Source organism: Anomalospiza imberbis, chromosome 13 (genome assembly GCF_031753505.1).
Source record: "Anomalospiza imberbis isolate Cuckoo-Finch-1a 21T00152 chromosome 13, ASM3175350v1, whole genome shotgun sequence".
NCBI classification, from domain to species: domain Eukaryota; kingdom Metazoa; phylum Chordata; class Aves; order Passeriformes; family Viduidae; genus Anomalospiza; species Anomalospiza imberbis.
In genome coordinates, this window is record NC_089693.1 from 5,698,534 (window position 1) to 5,719,243 (window position 20,710).

Here is a 20,710-nt window from a genome sequence, read left to right on the forward strand (position 1 = left end):
TGCTAGGCCTTAAATAACCTTGTCACTGGAACACAGAAGTACACTGATAACTCCATCCTTCTTCTGAGCAAACACACTGTGTGTATTTAACTTGACAGGTTTTCAAGACTCATATTCCATAGCTTTCCATATTGTCCTCAGCAGGACACAGGCAACAGTCTGGAAAATAATGTCTTCTCTAACTCCACTACTCCCTCCCCCACTTTTTTTTTTCTTGTAATCATCCATATTATTAATAGGAGGCAGCTGGTTTCCATTAATGTTGGGAAAAGTGGTCTATCTCAGGAATTATGGTTTAAATTGGCTTGTAGTCTGGGGGAATTAGCCATCTGCACCTGGCCCAACATGGATATTTTCAGCCATACTAATCATAAACAGGGCTTTGTTCTAGTTGTGTCCACTTGGGTCTCTCACTCTGTCTTTTTTTTTTCCCTACTTTGAGAGTGAAAAAAAAAAGAATTTAAAAAAAAAAAATAATCCCATTAACCCTTTCATGGAATTAATCAAAACTTAACTACTTTATTACTGCACTGCATTTTATTTTGTGTTTGTAACTGAGCACATCATTTAAGCTGGGGCCCAGCACAAGTCCTGTAGCTTTTCAGAGGCTGAACAGAATTGGCAAGAGGAAGAGGCAGTTGTTTGGCAAGCCAGCTGTGATTTAGCAATAACTTCATGACGTCCACACGAAGCTGAGCACCACATGGGCAGGGAAGGCTGAGCACCAGGGCTAAGCTGCAGAGAGGGAGGGTTGCAAAACAGCAGAACATTCCAAATTACCCCAAAGAATGTACTATAATGTAAAGGGAATGTAGGTTTTGGGGTAGCTTTTCCACCTGCCTTCCATTTTATGCCCATATTTGGCAAAATGGTTGTGTTTTCCAGTGGTTTGGGGCTGAGAAAAGAGTGAATTCAAAGGTAAATGAAAATAGATGACATCATCAGGTCAGAGGACTGCTCTCTTTGTCTCACAGACTTGGCAGTGAAGTTATAAGCTCGATCCCACCTCCAAACTCTGTAGGGAATCCATCCACAACTGCAGTTATAGGAATAAGGAGTTATTCTGCAGAGCCTGTCCAAAAGTTTGACTTTTTTTTTTTTTTTTTTAACAGATGGGCCTTTACAGAGATTTATAAAAGACAGGATTTTCTCTCTCTCTCTCTCTCTCTCCCCATCAATCTTTCTGTCTTAGTGATTATAAATGGACAGTGCTAATGTGTTTAAAAACTGTATAGACAAAGTCTGGGAGAATAGGTTCATCAGTGGCCCTTAATGATCTCCACCAGAGTTTTGGCTTGAAAGCCACTGAACTACTGCATGCTGGAGCTGCTGAGGCTCTGCCAAGGAACTGCTCAGTCTGCTCACATCCAAATCTCCTACTCTCCCTGCAGACAGGATATTGCATTAGCCATGACACTGTAGCTGTTTGTACACACATCGTTATGAGGGCTTGTAGTGCAAGCAAAAATACACTCTTTAATCTGTCAGTCACAACTTTGTCTGTAGATCTGGGGTTTTGTCTGAGCAAAGCCAGCTCCAGTGGCCACTTTTTGTGTTGCAGCATCCCTTCTCGACCCAGACCTACCCTGGGCTACTGCACTGAGGCGCCACATCCAATGTTGTGCCAATACACAGTCACTCCATCCCCCACTTTGTCAAATGCCAGCAATCATTGGCAATGCACATCTCAAGTAGAAGGAATCAGAGAGCTCCTTACAGCTGCCTCGTGTTTCACCTGGCTGATGGGACCACCTAGCTCTAAATGGGCTTGTTTGCTCGCTCACTCCTTTTTAAGGATCCAGCTAAAACAAGCAGCCAAAACGCTGACCTCTCATGCAAGAGCCTGTTGCCATGCTATCTGCAGCTTCTCTGGGATCAGGAAGTGCCAAAAGCTCGGAAAACAGCCTTCCCAGCTGGTCCTCCAGGCCAATTTAGAGTCTCAAGAGGCCCAGATAGTTTGGATAACCTACAGTCAAGCATTACAATTTATGGGCGCTTATCCAAACCAAACTCCGAATCAAGTCACTCACCCATCAGTAACTGAAACACCTCTCAGAACAAGGTGTGCTGCCAAGGGCTGTGAGGTAGGGCCAGGCAGCAGGAGAAGGGACAGGGTCAGCTGGGGATGGACTGCTGAGGCCAGGCTTTGGAGGGCAGGGAAGGTGCAATCACCTTTCTATGGAAACATGGGCAAACAGCTGGCAGCAGAAGGAAACAGAGCATAAGGGAGGGAGTTTTTAATAAGCAGCTTTGAAAAACCCGTTCAGCTGCCCCCAGACAGATGTAAATCAGGAGGAACTGGTTCGGGAGAGTAGGGAATAGTGCTGAAGCCATAAAGAGAAAAAAATGAAAACTACCTCCACAGTGAAGATCAGGGTAGGTCCCAGGGGACTGCAGCTGAACATGAGCACCTTGGCTGCCCAAATGTAGGGCATGGTAAAAAGGAACAAAAGGAAGGAGGCGAAGGCAGAAAGATCCTTAATCTTGGTGAGCTCTTAAGTTCACTGACACAGCCACAGATTCCTGGAAATGAGAGTTGCCACCTGTTCAGGGAGGAGGATTGAGGCACAGAAGCCAGAATAATGAATCTTGCACAAGAAAGGTACATTAAAAACAAAATAATAGAGATTACACAGTGAAATAACTGAGAGAAAAGGCACCTGCAATCCCCAGATATGTCACGTTGGAGGTGTGCACAGTATCCATGATTCAGACACAGCAACTCAGGAGAAATAGAAACCAAAAGCAAAGACTCCCCCGTGGCTTGCTCCTTTGCTTAACTCCACCAGCTACAAAACCAGCCCATGATTTCCACCTGCTCCAACTCTCCTCCTCCTCCTAATTGAGGTCCTCAGGGCCCATCTTTGGAGTAATTGGTGCAGCATCTGGTACACTGCAAACCTGCTCTCCATCTCTGCGCTGGCTGGACAGTTAAACTTATTTCTTCTTCATGACAGCACCAATCACAAAGTCCAGAACAAAAAGTGCAAAAGCCAGAGACAAAGTCTCCTGGCTGGAGCTGCAGCTGTGGAACAAACTTGCAGAGGAAATGAGAGAAATCCAGTTAGAGCACCTTTGGGACACAATGAAAAACGTTTTCCATCACAAGCAGGATGACGTTCACAGCATCACCATCCCTCCACATTTGAGGAGAGAGATATTTTTAACCATAAAAAAGATGAGAACCAGAGAGATCCCAATCTTGCTTTTGCTGACCTCTGTTTTCTCTCATGTGCAACAGTTCTGTATTAAATTGCTGTAATAACCAGGAGGATAAACCATCAGGAAGCTCAGTATAACAGCAAGGAAAATACTGATGGGAAATACTTCAGGAGATTGTGGCGAGGCACAAACCTGTATGGGAGATGAAGTGAAGCTGGGGATCTTACAGACAGTGGAACTATTAGCAGAGATTGATTTCTGTATCCTAGGTGTGTAAAGAACCTGTGGGTTTAATGCAGGACATGAGGATTCACAGAAGGCAGAACAGTGACAGGTGATAAGGGCAGCACCAGCACGGTGCGATCTGGAGTGTGTCACACGTCCTTGCTGTGGTCACACTCATAATATTCTTTCCCTTCCCATCCTTTCCAATTCAAAAGATACATTTCTTTCTAGGCATCTCACAAACCACACTGCTTTTGGCTTTGTTTTGTAATTGTTTCTAGAGCTGTAATCAAATTAAAATCCTGTTGCCATCATCAGTCCTGTCCAGCCACCTACGGAATGCTTCTCCTAAGATGCCAGAAGTGCTTTCTTTCTTTTCCCCTGTAATGTTACCCCTCAGGAAAACACTTCCTCAAATAGAGTTTCCAGTTTTGCAAGCACTAAAAGAGGTGCCAGACTTGTGTGCATCCACCCAGCCAGGGTCCCTGTGTGTTCCTCTAAGGAAACAGGAGATAAATGGCTGACCTGGAGATGGAATGTGTATGGTACAGCCCAAATGATGAAGCAGAGATTTCAAACTAGGTTAGTGGAGATGGAGATGAAGAAAGGATGCAAGAGGGATCAAAGAAAGGAAATCCACACAGAAATGGTCCATCGGCACTTTTACTTTTAGTTTGTGTTTTGGGTTTTTTGGGTTTTTTTCATTTTGCTCCCTGTTCAGGAAAATCCTGAAGTAAATGGGTAATGAGCTGACAAATTCATGAAGACAAATGCATTTATTCTCTGTTGTGACATGAATATCTGGGCTTCAAAGAAAAAGACAGATAGGTCACAGCACAGCAGCAATCAGAGCTTGCCACAGAGAAATTAACCCACTGAAACCAAGGCAGAGAAATCAAGAGCCCAGAGAGTTTTTGACTATTTAAGGTCTTGGAAGACTTCCTGAAACTTATTTTTTTGTGTTGTGGTGACCAAGTAGAATGGGGAAAGCTCTTATGTGCATTTAAGGATAGGGGAAAAAATCAAACAGGTATAGGGGCTGGTGACACCATATGTGACTTCCTTCCAGCTTTCCCTGCCTGGTGCTCTCAGAGAACCACCATCACCCCCCCAGACCCATAGATATTTTTGTAGCAAATAATCTACCTGGAAAAAATGTGTTTCTTTCCATCTCATTCCTGAATTTCTGTGCACATCCCAAATAATCCTTCTTAGTGCATTTCAAAACCAAACCTCTTGGAACACCCTGGGCTTTGAAGACTGATACCCTCACCATAGCTGGTCCTGCAAGAAGAGAGATCCATGACACCAGCCTCATCACACGAGCACCTCTGAAAATCCAAGCTTAACATGCTGCTTGACTCCAGCAAAAATGCAGTCTTGTAACAAAATAAACACAAGAAAAACCTCTTAACAGCACAAAGACCTAATTCAGGGAGTAGATTTCATTATGGGAATAGCACATGTCTGTCTTACAGACCTTAAAGTATCCCACATGCTTCACTTATTTCAGAACCTGACTCCATAAAACAAAACACTGCAGGATAATCATATTTATTTGTTTGGTTTTCCACTTTGTTCAGTTATCCTAGCTTAAATCTAAGCCAAATGTTACACTCCAAAAACCCCATGGATATACATGTTTTTTGATTTACCAACAGAAGTAACAAAATAGGTTATGAAAGCCAAGAGCAGAGGTCCTCATTTGTAACCATTTATCCTCATGTAGTTAAAGGTCACCCACAAATTACAGACTGTGGGCTCTAGCACCGTTTTATATATATAAATATACGTGTATATTTACAACTGCTACATACTTATTTTCCACAGTGTGGTGCCCAATGTTTCTGCTTCAGCCTGAAAGGAGCTGCTTCACAGGAAGGCTGTGCCTGGTGCTATATTTAACAAACAAGAACTGTTTTCATTGCTCAAAAGTGGGAGGAGAAGAGGTAACATGGTTAAATCAGTTGTGCCCGAGACAACCAAAGGTAACTGTTGTGGTTTGTGAGCTAAATGGCTGCTCACGTCCCACATGAAATAGAGAAACAAACCTGGAAAATCATCCTGTTAAGAAATGGCTCACTAAAACAGAAAAAAAATTGTTTGCAAGTAGCCCAATCTTTTTCTTAAATAAAGGAGAATTTGGAATGACAAGCTGAAGTTTTAAAGATCAGAATGTGTAAATAGCAATAAGATTTGTGAAGAATCATAGAAATGATGAATAGTACTTACATTCTCACTTATGATTCTTTAGGCATAAGCCTTTCAACATTTCTCTGCAGCTCCTGCCACTTGAAAAACTGAAAACCTGCATTCTCAGAGAAATACATGACTCAGGAAATCAACACTTGAAGAAAAACTGCAAACACTGTGGGACCAGCACTAGAACTGTGAAAGTGGGCAATAAGCCTGTGTAAATTGATTACCCAGCAAGTTTATGGGGCCAGTGAAATTATTAAGGAGTAATTTGTAGTCACCTACAAAAAAGAGATCTCAGGTTAAGCAAATGGTGTGTTAACATGCAGGGAACACTTAAGCCAGTGAGATGGAGCTTCTACATTATTTACAACTTGCTATTTAAATTAGACTTCCAAGATGACCAGACTTCTACAGGTCCCTTCCAGCCTGGGGCATTCTGTGAGTTTAAGATTTTGGCATATAGCTCTCTTCAGGGGAGGATGAGGAGGAAGGTTTTTTCAGGATGCAGGAAAGAGGCAATCCTAGTGGAAAAGTCAGAGGTGAGAAAAATGAGGGGTTTATGCTTGGGCTTTAAATAAAGTCCTGCCTGCAAAATGGGTTTTGAAGTTTTGGCATTTTCTAAGTGGTTCTTCAAGGAAACGATACAGACCTTTCAGCTCTATGCTGCTGGGTAAGTTTCAGCACAGTGTTGTCACTATGGCAAGGCATTTCACACATTCTGCACTATTAGACTTGGTGCAGTATGTACAGACTGATGCTCTCTCCCTTTGAATTCCTACAGCTCCTTCCCTTAGTTTCTAGTTTTATTTCTGATCAGACTTCCCATGAAAAGTCACCACTAAGTTCCTAAGTGCCTAAAGATAATTTAGGTTCTCTTGCAGACTCAACAGCCCCACATACTCCACCTGGGAATACTTCCTGGAAAAATTACCTACCCTTGAGTTTCATGCAAAATATGCTTATCTCATTAAAAGCCATCCTTTATATTCCAGTTTTAAATGGATATTTCTCACTTTGCTTTCTCCTTCTTCTCACCTTCCGTCCCTGTACAAGCACAACAGCCCCAGGAGACAGAATCATAGAAGGGTTGGGGTTGGAAGAGACCTTAAAGATCATTGAGTTCCACCTCCTTGCTATGGACAAGGACACCTTGCACTAGACCTGGTTGCTCAGAGCCCCCAGGACCGTTCCCATGAACAGAAGTGGGACAGTCCCCATGAACAGAAGTGGGACAGTCCCCACAGGCTCATGCTCTGCCTCACATGGGCAGCCTGAGTGCTGTGCCAAGAGGGTACAGAGGTAAATACATGAAACTGCACCCCAAAGGTGGGAAGTCCAAGCATGGCACACACAAGGCAAAAGGAGAAGAAACCAAGCCCTGCTTCTCCCAGCTTTCTGATCCCCTAGAGAATCACACAAGCACAAAATCATGAAAACAATAACCCCAGCTGCAAAGGCAATGAAGCAATTTGTTAGGGGGATGACATTTTTAATGAGAAACACTTGCTGGAGGAGAACAAAAGGCTCTGTTTGGTCAGAGAGATGCTCTTGATACTCTTCTGAAGTGCATGAAAAAGTAATTTCATTTAAGCGTCATACACAGAGCAGCTGAATTTCCTGGGGCTCCAGATGTTGTCCTGTGCAGATGCTGAACAAATGGAACTCTGTCTTGATGAAATGAAAAGAAAAAAGCAAGCCTTCCTAAACCAAAACCCATGCACCAGAGTATTTCACATCTTAAAAGAAGAAAAAGAGAAGACAAAAAAAGAGAGAGAAAGCCATGCAAACTGGGTGAAAAGGAAGTTCTTGAACCCAGCAGCATTGCCTATAGGATAGACTGGTCTTAATCACCCGATGAATAATTGAAGGAGACGACAATCTGGATTTGCAAAATACCAAGATCTGGCTCTGTCGCCTCTTTTTCTTGGCTTTGCTCCTTTTCTCTTTGACAGTTATCTGGCTGTGATTACACTGAGCTGGTTTTTTTTTGTTTTTTTTTGTTTTTTTTTCCCTAAGAAGGGACAGATTCTGCAAGCTTTTATTAGGCCAGAAGTTACTGGAACATTCTGGGGTGAGTGACAGATTCAGAATCAACAACTGCAAAACTACAATCAATATTTCTCTGTATTTACAAAGGGTTAAAGCTCCTAGTTGAAACGACAGAAGTTTCCTAAATTTTGTGGGGGGGCAAGGGGTTTGGTGCCTCAGTAGTAAAAGCTTTTGAAATAAGAGATCAGACCAATATCAGCTCTCACGTTAATGAAGACTAATGAAGTATAATGACCTTGATATTCAGACACTTCATTCCTGAACTTTGGGGTGGGTGACAGAAGTAGATGATTCCTAGGCTTTGTAAGCCATACAGGGCCTATACAGATCCTGATGCAAATCAGAATAGCCTTAGGCCTGCTGGCTTATGTTCTCTTTTTTTTCCTTCTGCCTTTTTAGGCTCTGAAAAAATGGACACTATTCACCCTTTCTTCTAAGGCACAAGTCTCCTTCTGACACAACATTATCCTTCTGCTAAGTGGTTGCAGATGACAGAGTCCAAAGCACTGCACAAACACGAGAACATTCCTGCCTCTTACACAGGGCCCCTTCCCAAGAAGGCAATGCTGTCAGAGACAACTCTGCCTTTGAAAAGAAAAAAAAACCAAAACAGTAATAAAAGCCAGGTTTGTGATGCCGGCCCATCAGCAGGTGGTACTGTGTAGTCAGTTTATGGTGAGCGAAGTGAGAACGATAATATTGTTTTAAATTGGGATTTGGAAAGGTTAGCATCACATCTGACACCTCCCCGAAGGCCAAACTGAAGAGTGACACACCAGAGTACACACCAGAGGAGGGGGAAGAACGCACTGGGTGTGGTAAGTAGATCTGAATAAGAATAGAGCTAAAAACCTGAAAAAGAAAACAATGTAGTGCATGCCAGTTATGAGAAACCGAGACTGACCTTTTGCTTCTCTCTGTTGAGAGGTAGAGACAGGCAGAGAGCAGCTGCTCTCCTGCTCAGAGAGAAGAAGCTGCTTCCAGCAAGCCTCACCAGTCAGAAAGAAGTGATCTCAGAGCTCAGGCAAGAAGCAGATAAGAAGGTTGAAAAGGAACATTCCTTGTTATTTTTTAAAAGCAATGCATCATAGGTCAAATGAGCTAGTTTTGTCCAAATTCAGTAAAACCTAAATCTTAGATGACCTAATGTAAACATCAGCACACCAGCCAAGGTGCTGGTGGCTCACAGAGGAGCATTGTGCTTTGGAGAAACCTGCTTGAAGCAATGCAGTAAAATGAATTGACCTTAGGATGGAAAAAATCAATTTTTACAGAATTATTGGGTGTGATCTAATGACTGCACTGAATAACCCAAATTCCAACAATGGGTAATGCTTTTAAGCATGTTACCAGGTTTTGTTTCACGTATATGTTGCCAAAGTAATCCCTTTGCACACACAGAAAGTAGTCAGTGAAACTTAACTTCTGCTGAGCACTTATCAGAGCCTTCCACAAGCAAGCAATCTGTTACTTTATATTCTAAAGAGCTTTGCCTTAAGGCCTGCCTCACCAGCAATCAGCAGCACACTGATTGCTAACGAGGAGAAAAAAATCACTGGGGAAGAGGGAAACTAGAGATAAATAAGATATTTTGCCCTCTTTTTTTTTTTCTCCAAGCACACCCTACAGCAGAGCCATGCTTGAGCCATGTGGCACACAGGTTTGATCCCACTGAATTTTTGCTGCAAGGATTTTGGGGCAGGGAGCGTTTTGGAATTTCCAGAGCCACAGCAAATGCTGCCACATGAGCCAGCATAAAGGAGACAAAGAGAGAGTGGTGCTGAGGGGCTGGAGACTTCAGGGCAGTGAGAATCAGGGTATTTTTAAGGGTGTATTTTTAAGGGTGACCCTCTTATTAAGGATAACACCATTCCAGAGCAGGCACTCTTAAATCTTGCTCATGGCAGCAGACAATGCAGAATGTCACTGCAACCCTCTCTCCTGTGTCCTTTTCCCCAGAAATCCAAGGATATCTGCATGGTAGATGCTGGGTCTTCATTTGACAGAGAAGCCAGGGGAAACGGGCTGTGTGCCCCTCCTTAGAACCACGGAATTGAATTATCTCTCCTTGTGCATCTCCAAGCAAAGGACAGCCAGGCAAATCTTTGGTAGTGTAGCAGCATCCAGGGTATCATTAAAAACAGCCTGGATTCAAAAATCCAAATTGTTCGTATCCATCTTTTTAGGGACCTCTTGGCCTTCTCCCTATTTCTTTTGATATTTTAGAATAATTTTTAAAATTCCCCTAGGCATAAATATAAAATAATTTCTTAAAATCACCTGGAATACCCAGCTTCCTCACAGATTGCTAAGTGAACACATTTATCCCCTCAAAAACACCGGGGAATGATGATTTCCTCATTCAGGAATCGAATGTTCATTTTCATGGGTCATTAGAGATGGATAGCTCTAAAGGTAGTCTAAACCTTTAAACTCCCCTGTCTTTTAGTAAGGGGAGAAAACCAGGAGAAAGACAAAGAGAAAGGAAATAATGAACATTTGCAAAGCCACTAATGAGCTATTGTGGGTCATTACTTTTATTTCCAATAGGAATTTAAATTACAAACTGTTTTGAGAATCACTTGCACTAGGCATTTACTTCATAATGAATGTGACTGCAATTTTAAAAAGCTGGTGTGCAGGATGGTAGAGAGGCCATAAAAAACCCAAGTTACATATTGAATTCAGTGTACACATAATGACCATATTATTTCTAGGGAATTAACTTTTTTTTTTCCCCCTAACTTTCCAGACTCTGAATCATTTTCTAATAGGATCTCAACAGGCAATAGTATTAAAAATGTGTTAGATGTTAGCATCTGGGCCAGGAAAAGCATGACAATCTAATATAGAGAATCTAACTAGGGCATTCATCCAAGCCTGCCATCCATCTTTCCATTCTCTGTGGTGTCTCTCCCACTTCAGAGTACACAGATTGAGCAAGTCCTTGGAATAATGGCATTTAAATGAGGTAAAACCCACCTGATGACATCTCCTTGCCAGGCAGGCTGCAGGTCCCAGAGAACTGATACCCAAACTACAGTTGTCTCCCTGTCAGTAATGCCAATTTGAACACAGGAGTCGTTTCAGTACATGGAAGCAGATTAAAACCAGCAATCTCATTCCATTAAAGGGAAAAGAGAACCCCAAAGCCCCAGCTGTCATGATCTTGAGACTTGATTTTCACTCCACAGTGGAACTAAAATGAAACCTTTCAACAATTCTCATGAAAATTTTCAGGAGAGAGAGACAAGCCAGAGTAATGAACTTGCTGGGTGGCTAAGATAGCAAACTGGAACAACCACATTGGGATAAGTTTGAAAAAAGGGGCTGAGGCCACCTTTCTGTACTCAAGACAGAAGATTCTGTTTCAAGATCCTCTTTTATATTAAACAGATCTCATAGTGACTATACAGCACTATACAAAACTCATTCTTTTCCAGTTTTTGATAAAATGGCTTCTTTGACAGAAATATTTTTAATTTTTTTTTGGATGATTCTAATCCTTAAGACTTTGGGGAAAAAACCCAAAATCTTATTTTGATTAGCATGAAATTCACTGTCTAGATTTAAGATGTCCATTTACCCTCTTCCTATGTCTCACAGTAGAACAAATGAAGTAAGGTTGAGAAAAGAACAGTAAATACCTAAATGAAAAGTATCTGCAACTTGCCAGTACGTCCACTTTTTCTGAGGTACCCAGGGAGGCTAAAAATTAATCAATCAGCTGCACAGTGTACAGCTGCACATCATATTTGGATGCTAGTGAGCTTGATTAAAGTCTTACTTCAGTAGAGCAGACTGCTAAGAAACTGTAGCTGCCTTTGAAGGCTTAAAATTGCCAAAGGCAACATAAAGAGAAAGAAGAAAAAGCATTTTAAACAAATTATCCCATTCACGTGTTTTAGGTTAGGAATCTTTGCAGAGAATAAAAGAAAGCAAATTACTCAAATACACTTCCAGTGGGCTCAGAATGCAGTGGTTTTGTTCCCTCCCTTTGGGATAGATTTGCATAAAGGAGCTGAACTCAAGTTTTGTTCAAAACTTAAAACTAAAGCTTTAGTGTTTAAAGATATTTTGTTTTCCTACTCATACACATAGATTGTGGTCAGAACAATGGACAGGACCTCTTTGGACACTGTGTCCAGTCCCTTCTAGTGCAAGCACTTATCATTTTATAGAATCATTCAGAAACAATCTTTTTTTTGAAAAGCAAAATTTTTAAAGATCAATATAGCATCAAGATGCTGCCTCTTTACCACGGACATTCTATTTTATGCCAATCCACCTGCCTGCATTAAAAAGTAAATCTCTTGCAATCATTAATCTATAGGGAGACACAGAGAAACCTGTGAATTTGGCAAACATTTCCCTTCCAATTGCTGGCCTTCACTTACAATTTGCATGCCTGCTTGGATGACCCCATAAATACATTAGTCCAGTTGAGCTGGGGTGCTCTAAAGTCAAAATCTACTTAACTGAGTATCTTTTGTGTTCTCAGCACCCCATTCTAGATGCCCCAACAACAAGGACATCTTTGTGTTTCTAATATCTCCAATGGCCAATAGAAAGTAATTTCTGTGTTTAATTTAGTACTGACTCAGGAAATGCCTAAACAAGACAGAATGTTTTTGTTATTATCATTATTGTTATTATTATTAGTGTTTTAAGCAAAAGACAAACAAGAGGGAACAAAGTTGAAGCTATTGAGACTGAATGGTGTATATTTTAATTCCAAAGGAAAAAGATTTACTTCCAATGCTTGAGTATTTGCAATGTCCTCATTAGTCAGAGAGCATAAAAACGAGAGAGAGAGGAAACAACATCTGAGCTGGGAAAATGGGCTACCCAGATGGTACAGGACTTTCCCTGAATTCCCTGTGTGTGGTTATTACAGACACAAAGGTAAAAAGCAGAGCAGTGCTCAATTTTTTTGCAAGAGAGACCACATGTGCATTATGCTCTAGCATGTTCCATCCATTACTCACTGATATTTTTGATGTACAACTTTGCTTTTGCCATGAATATTTACCTCAAAACAACTTGTGAAGAAGCTGCTGCATAAGGTACTCAGATTACTGGGAATCCCAGAAAACATCAAACATTTGGTTCTGCACTTTGTTGAGAGTATTTTCAGAAAAACTCCAATTTTGGCCTGGTATTCTCATCTGAAAACATTCAGGCTCATAATATTTCATAAGAAGATTTACACAGAGCTGCTTTGAGGAAAAATAACCTGAAAATAGGCAACAGTAACTTCATTTTGGCTTTAATTATAGTTATTATTGCAGATCAAGTGATATTAAAGTAGTGCACTGCAGATGGACTCACATATATTGAATCAAAGGTTCAAAGTGAAATATTTCATTGGCAAATTGCTCATAACTCCTTATTGTTACACCACGGGGCAAGCCAGTCAGCGAGACAAAAATTATTAAAAACACTTTCTAAAGTTTTCACATTGGGAGTAAAGAAGAGCACTAATTTTCTTACATTAATGTTTTATAAATACAGACTGAAGACTTCTCCCTAGATATTTGCTAAGGTGGGGGTGAGTCTCTTTACAGAACATTTTGGAAGTGTGATGCTGTGTTCACACTTCTGGCAAGGAGGGGGGGAAAGGAAAAAAATTGGTTTTGGACAACTTTTTGCACCTCCTAAACTATGCAGGACTTGTAGAACTGGAAAGTAGAACAAAACCCTACAGCAGAGTAGTAAAGATCTTCTCATTGGGATCTCTCTATTAAATATCTCTTACAGGAGGAAAATGCTCATTCTCACAGATTCCTCTGTGGTGATTTATGGGGTTTGTCTCCCAGCTGAGAAATCCCATAGCAGAATAAAGCATTGCTTCATCAAGTTCCTTGATCAACTGGTCAAAAATCAAAGATCTGGCTCTTAGAACCCCTATCAAATTTAGATTTCATTACGAATGTCAAAGACTTAAGACACAACCACAGGACTTGCTCACACGTTTTTTCTGTCTTTAGGTTACCTGCCCCCACAAAGAGATCCTTGCACAGTGAACATTAGAAAAGAACAGTAGAAATATGAAGATGAGCAATGGAAACCACTCCCACACCTGGAGTTTGGCATCTCTCATTTTAAATTGTCTCCTACAAACTTCAGCACAGGAGCAGTGGATGAGAGTCAGGTGGGTAAGTATGGGATAAGGGAATGAGTTGCTGAGCTAGATGAGGATTTAAAGGAAAACAACTTGATTAAGAAGTTTGTGTTGCCGGGAGGGTCCAAAGATAGGACCCGAGCAACAAGTTTGGAAGGTTGTTTTAGCAGATTGAATAGCCAAACCAAGTTCTTCAGCCAGCATGAGCAGTCAGAGCAATCTGAGAAGACAAATAGAAAAAAAAAAAAAAAAGTACATTTTCTCTCCTTCTGTGACTGCCTTGCTGATGTGATTTTGCATGTTTACTGTCATGCCCAAGCACATGTGGAGTGCAGTCAGAGGCAAAGAGGAGGAGGGAAAGGCAGTAGGAAATCAAACAAAAGTCCTATGAAAAGAAAGTCTGGAGTAAAAATAGCATGAAAGCTCTTTTCTGTTATCACAGGGCCAGATGTGGCAAGACAACGTATCTAGAAAGAGTGTGGGTCTCAGATGGTGTTTATGTGTCCATCTCTGTTTATGCTGGTGATATATTACCTTTATTACTGCATTCATGTGCACCCACTGCACCCACAGTGCAGTCTCTGAGCTATAGTGCAAACCTGAGTAATTACATTAATTTATCACACACGCCTTTGGCTGCCTCAGCACCTCCTCCCTCCTGAATTATCTTACACTTTGTGTGAGAAAATTTTAAAGTGTTTAAGAGGGAGGAAACCAGTGGGGTTCTATAAAATCTGAATAAGGTATTACAAAATATACCCTGGAAATATGTTGGCTCCTTCCTTCTTCTCTAACAGTGCAAATCAAGAGTAGCACCAGTGTAGCCGCACTACTGCTCTATAAGAGGACACCACCACAGGTCCGACCCAAGAACCACAGGGTGAAATGGCCTCCAGCAGTAATAAAGCTTAATATCTCTTGTAAAATTATTAACCCTAATTAGGGTTGTTATAGCTCCTTAGCACTAGTACCTCACGCATTCAGCTATGTTTCAAAAGCAGTCCAGTTTTTGTCACCACTGTTGGTGTTCAGAGGTTACTGCAGAACATCTCTGTTGATGAAGAACTCCCTTAATTTTTACAGCCTAAGTTAACCATGTTTTTTTCTGTTCCCTACAATGAGATTAAAAAGTGAGCTAATAAAAATCTCACAATTAAAAAATCCCTCTCCAAGTAGATCAGCCCTTACACTTGCAACATCTAAGGACAAACAACAAATATCAGCACTGAGCTTTTACTGCTGTGGAGTTGAGGCAATGGAAGCCACAAGTAACTGGAACACTACACCAGGAAGGACAGATACAATTTGGTATTTTCAAGGGTCCTCCCTGGCCCTCCACTACCTCTTTTGTGTGGCTGCTGGTACTCACAGCTTCCCCAAGGCAAGACAGTGAAGTAAGTTTTGCTGTTAATTTCACATCTGCACCACAAAGGCTTCCTGGACACTGGCAGCAAGAAAACAGCTTCTTTTGGGTCAGGAATCCTCATCTTCCAGGCTTTCCTTCCACAGCCATCAGGTGAAGGGGATTTTTCAACTGTCCCCCATCTCACACAGACCCCAGCACACCTGCAGAATCATGGCTTTTACCTTTGCAAATCACTGATTCTGGTGAAGGTCTCCGGTGGTTCAAAGCAATTCTGTGAATGAGGCATCATTGATACCTTTACACACATAGATCCCAAAGAGATTTTTGGGTGCAAGGGAGAGCAATTCATCTCTTTCTCTGAATGCAAAATTATCTGCAGACTCTTAGACATGCTTTAAATGTTCAGGCCACCTTCCACACAGATACATCCTAAATTTCATTTTCCTCTGAATCAATATAAATTCCCGAGAATCCATAATTCTGCCTGTAGCATTCCATCACTGACCAACTTAATATTTCACACTTCAAAAATCAAATAAGAAACTTCCACAGATGTCATTATCATTTTCCCCATTTTCCTCATATAACATCTCTCCTTCATCCCTTTTTGAAAACCCTTTTATCTCCTCTTAACAGTCATGAATGCAAACACAGAGAGAGGATAGTTCACCTCTCTGTGCTCATGCCAGCTGAATTCATCCCACTTTTAAAGAAGTTTAATTCCAGTTCTAAAGAAGTTTAATCCTACTTTTAAAGAAGTTTCTTCTACAGGTCTCTATCTGCTTCAAGGTTACGTGACTGAAATCCTGAGATCAGAACCAGACACAGGAGCAGCTTACTCAGCAAAGCAAGTGAACTATTTTAATATAAATCAAATCTATCAGAGAGTGTGATTAGGTATCTAGTTTAATATCACACAGCAGGAAAGAAGATTGAATAGTAAGGATTTTGCATCTGAAATACAGTGATAATTCAAATTCTTTGGGTTCTGATGGCTGGGCATGTTTGTGTATAATTTAGCTTAGTCTGGCAGTCTCAGTTTAAGAAGAAATTAAAGAAGTCAGCCCATAAAAAACCAAGATCTTGTGATTTCCATCATCTTAAAGGGGAAATAAGGCCTCTTTAAGCTACTGGTGACAACTTGACAGCTCAGAGACAAGCAGGCACTTGGTTTAACATCAGTGCACAGAGGTCTGCCTCAGCTGATGCTCAGGGTCACCCCCACAGCATCACCCAACCAGGAGATTCCTCTCTGGGGACATTTAAAAGACAGGTGCTGAGGCCAGCTCAGCTGTCAGTGGAAAAATGCCCACATGGGAGAAGCAGGCACAGCAGAGCTGTACGGGATAGCTCTCAGTGCTAACTACAACAGATCTTTCAAAAGCATAAACTTTTAGCATCTAAACATTCTTAATCTTGAATAGTAACTTTCAAAGCTGATCAGTCCAAGCCAAGGAATTGTTTGATGCCTGAAACACCTGGAAGAAATTCCTGCACCCCCACCTGGTCATCATATTAAAGATGTTTCTCCCCTTTTCTGACTCTGTTTAGTTGTTAAGCAACAGAAATGCCCTTCAGTGATGCCATCACACCATGCTGCTGGATAAAACCTGCCCTCACAAATTCCAAGAAATCAGTTTTGCACAGACAAACCCTGCCACCTTTGATATGCAGAATTTGTACATAGCAGAGGGGAAGTCTGGCAATGAATTCCTATTGCTTAAAATCTGATCTCGATGCACAAAGAGAAGTCTTGAGATTAGAAAAACGCATTTGCTTCTGGGAAATATTCTACATGCACGAACGTGTTCAGAAGACAGCTTTTCCTAGCACAGGATTGTGATCTCTATCTGCAGCCCTTTGTTCAGAAGCAGAAAAAGGAGGGAAAAGTGGAGAGATCTGGGTAAGAGGCTTCAAACTTACTGATACAGCTCCAAAGCTTTCATAACTTGCTCCCACTCCTGCACAGGCAGGAGACCCACAGAAGTAATTCCCCAAATAAACCCTCAGAAGTCATTGCTTCATCTAATTAAAATCTCTTATGATCCACGTAATCCAAGAATAGCAGATGACAGAGCATTACTGTCGGCCTGTTTTAGTGTATAAGCAGAAGTGGAACAAAAGACAGTTCAAAAGGCAGACAAAAGATTACCAAATACAGAGACATGCCCAGGTTCTACCAGATGATTCCTAAAGGTTGATTTAATCAGGGCTGACACTCTTTTAAGGACCTAGTCAACCTTTCTTAAGTGATGCAAAATAGATGGGGGCAAAACTCACATTAATCTGAAACTGAACTCATAAGCTTTATGAAAGCTGACATCTGCATATGAGAAAATTACACATGGGTGATCAAAGTTTCTCTCTGACATGATCTATTTCCACATGTATAGATTTGAGGATTTTATGTTTGCCAGCAGACACACATTCCTCATACATACTGGGCACACTCCTCAAGGCCCATCCTGGAAAGATGCTCTGCAGACTCCAGGCCTGAACCTCCTGCTGTTGCATGGACTGGGGAGCAGGATTTGGTGAGGGAAATGCTCACATTTGCTTCATGACCGTGTCCATCAAAGTGTCCATGCAGATCAGAGCCACTCTGATGGTTACACAAGGGCTCAAGGTGCAAGTGGAGCATCCCCCAGCAGCTCCCCTCCTCCAGGGTGATGGAAGAGCAACAAACTCAAACTGTTGCCTGTTTTCCTTACCCTGGGGACAATTAACTCCCATTAGCTGAGCAGGATCTCAGGGAACAGGCAAGTTGAAAGGAAAGGTTGTCCCATGGTGATGGGATTGATCTGTTCTTAGGACATGATGCCCCACCAGCAATGCACAGAGCTCATCCCATATTCCCTGAATGCCAGAAAGACACAGAAAGGAAAACACCTGTAGCTATCCAGATCCTCCTGTGCAGACACCAAAAGTCCTTCCAGCATCTTGATCCTGTATTCTGAACAGCCTCAGGAAGCACACACAGTATGTAAGAAATCTCCCAATATCCAGCCATCCACAGGCACAAGACAGAAGCATCCTGATGAAGCACGCTCAAACTGGTCTTTCCGAAGTGTGCACAAGCACAGATGTTTTGACAAATATGTGCTGCAACTGGCAAAGTTGTTTCATCTGCCTTCAGTATCATTGGATCCAGAATTACTTCCATATTATTTTCTTACAGCAAGACCTTAAGGGAGAAATAGAAGGGAAGAAGTGAGGGTAGTGTAACAATCTCTCTGTTAAATCCACCTCATGTGCAAGCACATAAAGCCAGAGGAGTTTGCTGCCTCATGCTGTGAGTGTGAGTCTCAGCTTTTGGCAGTGGAACAAAACCCTGGGAGCAGTCTGGAGGCATTCATATGTTTTGCTGCTTGCTTTGGCTACTGTCGAAGCAGCCTAAGCCCTGTGTGCTCTTTACAGAAATATGTTTGCACGGCATTTTTTGAAAAGGGTCACAATGAAAATACCTGCCATTTAGACCCCTCCACCCCCTCCTTTAAAAAAAAAATGGTTATTAAAAAAGCTGATTTTCACATTTTTCAAATAACAATAGGAGACTTTTTCATAAGGAAAATCAAAACAACTGGTTAAAATTATTTTTTTCTAGACTACCCTCTGCATGCCTCATTTTTTATTCATCACAGCACATATTCTCTCCTCTGTGAGATCCTACCAGGACATAAAATATATTCAGACTTTGACTGCTGCCTAAGGAAGGTCTGAAAGCCTTCAGAGCTCTTCTAAGGCCGTGCGTTTGACATGGGAGGAAGGCAGCACACCTGAACCAGCAGGAAGGGGACAGCTCTTTCAGAAGTTATAAGGCAGCAGCAGATGGCTGTGGGGCATTAACCCAACACTCCCTCTGCTTCTGAAGCTAATATAGCAGCCTGCAATGACTTCTCTGCTGCCTTGGCTGGGCAGCCCCTGGTGTATTCTGAAGTTGTACTTTGACTTTTGGTGCCACATGGAAGATGTTTTGTTCCAGTTCTCCAAAGCGCCTGGATTGGAAGTGGAGCTGTGATCAGCTGCTTTATTACCCTCAATACCTGACACTGCAACTCCCTGCTTTGTCTGGGCAATTCAGGGTTAGGAATGGTCACCAGTTACCTGAGTTAGATCCCCTCTGGAATGAGTGATGGGAGCACATGGGAGAGGGAGGACTTTAATCATGAACCAAATTACAGCCTGGACCATGAGCCAGTTGCTCTGATGAGCTGAGCCAAAAGGGGCAGAAGAAAGGAAGCAAATCAAGAGCACATCACTTTGGAAATCCCCATCATCACTAAGACCACTTTACACCTGAGGTGACAGGAATTAAATTATCCTGCTGCTATTCCCCCAGTAGATCAGAAAGAGCTGTTAAAATGTCCCCATGAGTCCAATCCCAGTTTCTCTCAGCCCTATTCATTGCTGCAACTCTGCAAGTTTGCTCCAGCTTCCACTGGCTCAAACTTAGTCCTAGTGCTGTAAGAAGATGTGAAGTATGGCATAAAGGGCAAAGGAGCTGAATTTGATTGTTCTGGGTCTTTGCTCATGGTCGGATTGAAATATGAGGCATTATCTACTTTTCCTTCACATCAGAGGAGCCTCGAACCACTAGCTCTGAAATGAACCCTTTTGAGGCTCTCTGATAATGCACTTCTGCAAGTATTTCACAATCAAAATGAGTCTTGGTATTTCTGAAAGACGCCAGGATCATGCCAGCACATCTGCTTAGGCTGGATGACTGACTCATTTGGCCAAGTCCTGCCACCTCTGTTTCCCTTTCCTAATAAAATAAGGATAAAAATTAAACCCTCAGTAGACTGAAGTTTCTCATCCCAGTTCCAAATATTTTTTCCTCCATTTTTTAATGGCCTTCAAGAAAGGAGAATGCTTGGGTTTTTTCACTGCTGTCATTCTCATCTGTTGTTCATCACAAAACAGGTTGAGGGATTTTATTGACACTGATATATGTCTGATCTTTACACATCAGAAACCAAGGCAGAAAAGCATTTTGGAATGTGAAAAATACAGGAAATATAAGGCAGGAAAGGAATGCAATAGAAAAGGGAAAATTCTAGGTGAAATACGGTTTATTAAGAATAATGCTGAGAGAATTCATCCTAAGCTTGAGATAACAATATGTATTAAAAAAATAAAGTGGCCTCTGCAAGTGGAATATAATGAGGAACACACTAGGATCTTTCCTAAGGTATCAGCTATTTAGGAAAAGGACTGGAAGATATCACTCAATGAAACAGGTAGGAGAATATATTAAAGGGACATGTAACAGTGTGTTAATTTAATTAGATCATGGTCTGATGATGGGCACTGGCCCTTCACCTGCATGGTGCTTTGGTTTTAACTCTCTCTGGAAGGCAGAGAGTAGGGAAAATGGCTTGGGTAGGTTGTCTTTAAGGCATAGATCAGAAAGAGTAATGTCATCTGTAAAAAAATTCACAAGTGCAACAACTGCAAGACTGTCTTTGTTTCCCCAATCTGTTGAAGCTGTGGTGTGTTTTACACATTAACCTCTCCATCCCATGGGCAGCACAGGGCCAGATGATGCTGAGGTGATAGGTCACTGAGGCAGTAAAGCTGTGCCT

At 41.7% G+C, this 20,710-nt stretch overlaps 2 long non-coding RNA genes across 2 annotated transcripts in view; both read right to left on the minus strand.

Annotated features, from left to right (window-relative positions):
- LOC137481772 (uncharacterized) overlaps window positions 1-17,759 on the minus strand; it is a 34,826-nt gene extending 17,067 nt beyond the window's left edge. The window contains exon 1 of the long non-coding RNA XR_011003677.1: window positions 15,125-17,759. This is a non-coding gene — a long non-coding RNA (uncharacterized lncRNA). The remainder of the gene's footprint in view (window positions 1-15,124) is intronic.
- Window positions 17,760-17,933: 174 nt separating this feature from the next.
- LOC137481568 (uncharacterized) lies at window positions 17,934-18,887 on the minus strand. The gene is made up of 2 exons (XR_011003548.1): window positions 18,796-18,887; window positions 17,934-18,309 (listed from the first exon to the last, which is right to left on the minus strand). It is a non-coding gene; the product is annotated as an uncharacterized lncRNA (long non-coding RNA).
- Between the last annotated feature and the right edge of the window lie 1,823 nt (window positions 18,888-20,710).